This window comes from Gadus morhua, chromosome 19 (assembly GCF_902167405.1).
Source record: "Gadus morhua chromosome 19, gadMor3.0, whole genome shotgun sequence".
Classification (NCBI taxonomy): Eukaryota; Metazoa; Chordata; class Actinopteri; order Gadiformes; family Gadidae; genus Gadus; species Gadus morhua.
The window spans coordinates 893,316-898,932 of NC_044066.1; the positions used below are offsets into that span (position 1 = coordinate 893,316).

Here is a 5,617-nt window from a genome sequence, read left to right on the forward strand (position 1 = left end):
CAGCCCTTCGGGCCTGTCGGTACCCTGCAACCGAGTCAGGAGTCCTCCAGGATATCATATCCCGGAAGGCCTCCTTCTTCAATCGGACGGCTTCCCTGACCACCGGTGTCCACCACGGTGTCCGAGGGTTACCGCCCCTTGAGGAGCCTAAGACCCTGAGGCCACAGCTAGCCACCGCAGCTTCAGCAATGGAGGCTTTGAACACCGCCCACCAGTGTTGTTTTTGGCAGGCATTTTAGATTTAGTTTTAGTCTTAGTCTTTTTGACGAAATGCTTCTTAGTTTGGTCCCATTTTAGTCATTTCTATCTTTGAAAGTTTTAGTCTAGTTTTAGTCTGACGAAAACTTAAAAGGTTTTAGTCTAGTTTTAGTCCGACGAAAACTCCAAAGGTTTTAGTCTAGTTTTAGTCCGATACACCAAATCCGACTCCCTCTTTTTACGACCACCCGCACCCGGCACCGCTGCTGCTGCCATGGTGTGTGTGTGTGTGTGCCTCGTCCACCAGCCTCTCTCTGTAGTGTATGAGTGTGTGTGTGCCTCGTCCACCAGCCTCTCTCTGTAGTGTATGAGTGTGTGTGTGCCGTGTGCGTGCAGGCGCAGCTGCGCGCGAGCGAGGTCTGACGACGTCATTTTCGTTTTCGTCTTGCCTGACGAAAACAACACTGCCGCCCACTCCGGCTCAATGCCCCCAACCTCCACAGGAATGCCGGAAAAACTCCGCCGGAGGTGTGAGTTGAAGATACCTAGGACGGGGGCCTCCTCCAGACGTTCCCAGTTCACCCGCACTACTCGTTTGGGCTTACCAGGTCTATCCGGAAATTTCTCCCATTCCCTGATCCAACTCACAACCAGATGGTGGTCGGTTGACAGTTCCGCACCTCTCTTTACCCGAGTGTCCAAAACATGCGGCCTCAGATCAGATGACACGATCACAAAATCGATCATTGATCTTCGGCCTAGGGTACTCTGGTACCAGGTACACTTATGAGCAACCTTATGTTCGAACATGGTGTTTGTTATGGATAATCCATGACTAGCACAGAAGTCCAATAACAAACGACCGCTCGGGTTTAGATCAGGGAGGCCGTTCCTCCCCACCACGCCTCTCCAGGTGTCTCCATCGTTGCCCACGTGGGCGTTGAAGTCACCCAGCAGAACTACGGAGTCCCCTACTAGAGCCCCATACAGGACTCCATTCAGGGTCTCCAAGAAGGCAGAGTACTCTGAGCTGCTGTTTGGTGCATACGCACAAACAACAGTCAGAGTTTTCCCCCCTACAACCCTTAGGCGCAGGGAGGCAACCCTCTCGTCTACCGGGGTAAACTCCAACACTGCGGTGCTCAGCCGGGGATTTATGAGTATCCCCACACCCGCCCGGCGCCTCACGCCCTTGGCAACTCCGGAGAAGAATAGAGTCCAACCCTTATCCAGGAGTACGGTACCAGAGCTGAGCCTGTGCGTGGAGGTAAGCCCCACCAGATCTAACTGATAGCGCTCCACCTCCCTCACAAGCTCCGGTTCCTTTCCCCACAGCGAGGTGACGTTCCACGTCCCCAGAGCCAGCTTCTGCCGCCCGGGTCTGGTCCGTCGAGACCCCTGACCTTCGCTGCCACCCATGTGGCTGCGCACCCGACCCCAACGGGTCTTCCCACAGGTGGTGGGCCCATGAGATGAAGAGAGGGGGGGTGCCACGTAGTTTGTTCGGGCTGTGCCCGACCGGGCTCCGTGGCAAACCCGGCCACCAGGCGCTCGCCATCGAGCCCTCCGTCTGGGCCTGGCTCCAGACGGGGGCCCCGGGCTTCCTCCGGGCCGGGTCACTTCTCCTCTTTTTACGATATTCATTGAGGATTTTTGAACCATTCTTAGTCTGGCCCCTCACCTGAGACCACTCTGCCATGAGAGACCATACCAGGAGCACAAGGCTCCAGACAACACAGCCCTCAGGTTCACAGGGACACGCAAACCTCTCCACCACGATAAGGTGACGGTTCCAGGAGAGGCAAATAAAAACTAGCCTGCAAAAAAGAATTAACCCCCCTCAGTGTTGTCATGGAGATATGAACAAAACATATTGACTAGAACGTTTTTTTGGACCAGGCTGTAAATAGGTTTAATAAGACGGTGAAAACGGCCTGTTTAACAAGTGAGTCAAAGGAAAAATTGAAAAAAATTGAATTACAGCACTCTGCACCTGCAGAAAATGCGGTGAGTGTTGTAGTACAAAGTGAGGTTGGAAATATTTTTTAATAAAGACACATAGATTAAGACTTAAAGAAACGTTAATAGGCTTAAATCAAGTGAAGAGATTTGAACAAAAGTTCAAAAGTCTAAATGGAGTAAACAATGTAAACATCATTTTCTCACCATTTTAGAAAAAGTAAATGGTTGGAAACAAATAAAGTGACAGCTGAATGAAAAGCGCAAAGCATTGCTACAAATGCAGAGATGTAAAAGGTCAAATGTATTGCCCTGCATTGCTGGTGTGTGTGTGTGTGTGTGTGTGCGTGCGTGCGTGCGTGCGTGCGTGCGTGCGTGCGTGCGTGTGTGTGTCTTTAAGAGAATAGCGAGCCGTGCGTGATTAAAAGTAGCTCAATAGAGTGAGGAAAACAGCCAATTTGGCAACAATGCCTGAACGTCCTCCAAAAGTAGCCCAATCCAGCGAGAAAAACCGCCCAATCGGGCAACACTGCTCCAGCGTCATGCTCCTCACGCTCCAGCGTCAACGTAAATCAATGAGACCAACTGAAAACGAAGCCGGTATGAAACTAAAACTGTGATTCTGAATAAAGTTTAAAGGCCTACGTGCAGGTTAACCGGAAGTTTTGATGAATGGGTACATAAAACCCTCAAAATATGTGTATAATTTATAAAATGTCTCCAAAATAGTGTTAAAGCCCAGTTTTGGGCGTTTTTGGCAGTAACGGATGTTTTCTAAGCCATTCGGCGATGACGTCACGTTGGGGAGACGCGGTGGAAGGTAGCCTCCTCAGCCTAGTACTAGAACTACGGCGACTAAGAGGTGGCAAGAACCACAAATAACATTTATGATGGCCCACCGCCAGGGGTTGACACTGCCCGGGGCAACTAAAAGTAATATGTGGCCAAGTTGAGATTGATATCTGGTTGCCCGAACAGGCAAGTGGATTTTGGGTGGATGTTAATATAAAGGCTATTTATTCAAGTGTAAAAACTGCAGAACAACCTTTTGTTCCGCAAAATCGCAGAAAATAGATGCATTTGCAATTGATCAGCGCGCTGTCTTCTCTTCTCTCGGACAGCGAGTTAACAGACACGCATCGCTTCAGTGCAAATATAGCCCCGCCTTCGGTCACTCACTCGCAGTGCGGTCTCTGGCAGTGATTCGACGGTGTTAGCTAAAGGATAGCCAACACAGCTAGCATCTCAAGTGCAGCGCCTCCGCGACCGGTTTAGGAAGAGAAGGAAAATGGAGTAGTGATGGAGGAGTGCGGTTTGGAAGTACTTTAGATTGAGGCAATTTACCAAGGAAAGTCATATGCAAGAACACGGTTTTGGGTTTCATAACTGTGCTCATGCACAGCAATAGCGATTTTTTTCACGAAATTGGACCCTCACAAACTATACATTATATGAAAGCTGAGCATCTACTTATTCCGACAGTCCAAACCATATCATTCTGTGACTAAAACTCGCAAATAACTTAAGAAGAAACGTCCCCTTTTATTTGAACAACTAAAAATGTTGTACCTTTGTGATTTTTGTCCACAAAGTTGATTCTGATCGCATAAAACAACCATAAAAAGATAATCCAGTGTCTGGGCCTAATTTTGCAACTCAACATGGTGTTTACAATCAATGACTAAGAGAAGGTTTATTAGGAAAACGGGAAATTACCTTTAATCAGAACACGTGTTCTTCAGCGCAATCTAGTGGCCATATGTGTATTTGCGAGTGTTTTGTTCGGTATCATTCGATTATATTCGCCCTGAACTTTAATGAATGAAGGATCTTTATTGTCAAAGTTCAGGTACAGGTACAGGTAAATCGAAATTTGGAAGAGCTCCCGGTAACACTTTAGTTTGATAGTCCACTGTTGACACTCAACAAGCCATCAGTAGATATTCAGTTGAATGTCAACAGTGAATGAGTTGACATTCAACCGAACTATCTCAACTGATAAGCAACATGTATTCAACTAACTGTAAGTTAACTATAAGTTGCACTTATTGCACTTATATTAGTAGATGGTTAGTTGATATTTGACAGTGCTTGTTCAACAGATAAGAAACATGGATTCAACTAACTAAGCAACATGTATTCAACTAACTGTAAGTTAACTATAACTTGCACTATTAGTAGATGGTTAGTTGATATTTGACAGAGCTTGTTCAACAGATAAGAAACATCTGTTGAACAAGAAACATGGATTCAACTGTCTGTTAATTATAAGTTGCGCTATTAGTAGATGTTGTTTTGTACACGTAGCATGCATTCAACTAACTGTCAGTTAACTATTAGATGCATTATTAGTAGATGGTTAGTTGATAATCAACAAAGCTTTCAACAGATAAGAAACAAGCATTCAACTAACTAATTTAACTACACGTTGCACTATTAGCTGGTGTTTAGTTGATATTCTACAGAGCTTGTCAACAAATATGTAACATGTATTCAACTAAGTGTTAGTTAACTATAGTATTTTTATTTCGTTCATTTATTTTTACAAAAACAGTCTGCAACAGACATTGTGCTTTTTACTACATGTTCTTTACAAATATTCAACTATCAGTTGAGTGTCAACTTCTAGTAAGTTGACTATCAACTGCTGTTATTAACCAATTCTCAACTTACGTTTCATATGGATCAACTTACCCTCCACTCACAAGGAACACATCTAATGAATGAACATTCAACCCTCTGTTGATCATATATGTTCATTGTAAAATAAAGATGAGAATATTTTATCAATCAATAGGCACCCTGTGTAGGTGACAACCTGTTGATTGTCATATGACTGTCGACAAACTATCAGTCAATATTCAACTAAGCATTAGTAGAGAGGTCTTAGGACTGTCAAATTAAAGTGAAAACAGTTTAGTGTCTACACACTATTAACAGAGCAAAACAGAGAAAATAGTTGACTATCAGTTGATTCTCAACAAACTATCAGTCGATATTCAATTAAGCATAAGTAGACAGGTCTTCGGACTGTCAAATTAAAGTGAAAACAGTTTAGTGTGTGCAAACTATTAACAGAGCAAAACAGAGAAAATAGTTGATTCTCAACTAACTATCAGTCGATATTCAATTAAGCATTAGTAGACAGGTCTTAGGACTGTCAAATTAAAGTGAAAACAGTTTAGTGTCTGCACACTATTAACAGAGCAAAACAGAGAAAATAGTTGACTATCAGTTGATTCTCAACAAACTATCAGTCGATATTCAATTAAGCATTAGTAGACAGGTCTTAGGACTGTCAAATTAAAGTGAAAACAGTTTGGTGAGTGCAAACTATTAACAGAGCAAACCAGAGAAAATAGTTGATTCTCAACAAACTATCAGTCGATATTCAACCAAGTATTAGTAGAGAGGTCTTAGGACTTTCAAATTAAAGTGAAAACAGATGAGAACAGTAGAC

General features: G+C 44.2%; 1 long non-coding RNA gene across 1 annotated transcript; it reads left to right on the forward strand.

The window, feature by feature from the left end:
* The first annotated feature begins 477 nt into the window (after positions 1-477).
* On the forward strand, positions 478-5,221 carry LOC115532573 (uncharacterized). Its single transcript, XR_003974072.1, has 3 exons — positions 478-615; positions 2,098-2,100; positions 5,211-5,221. It is a non-coding gene; the product is annotated as an uncharacterized LOC115532573 (long non-coding RNA).
* Positions 5,222-5,617: the final 396 nt, after the last annotated feature.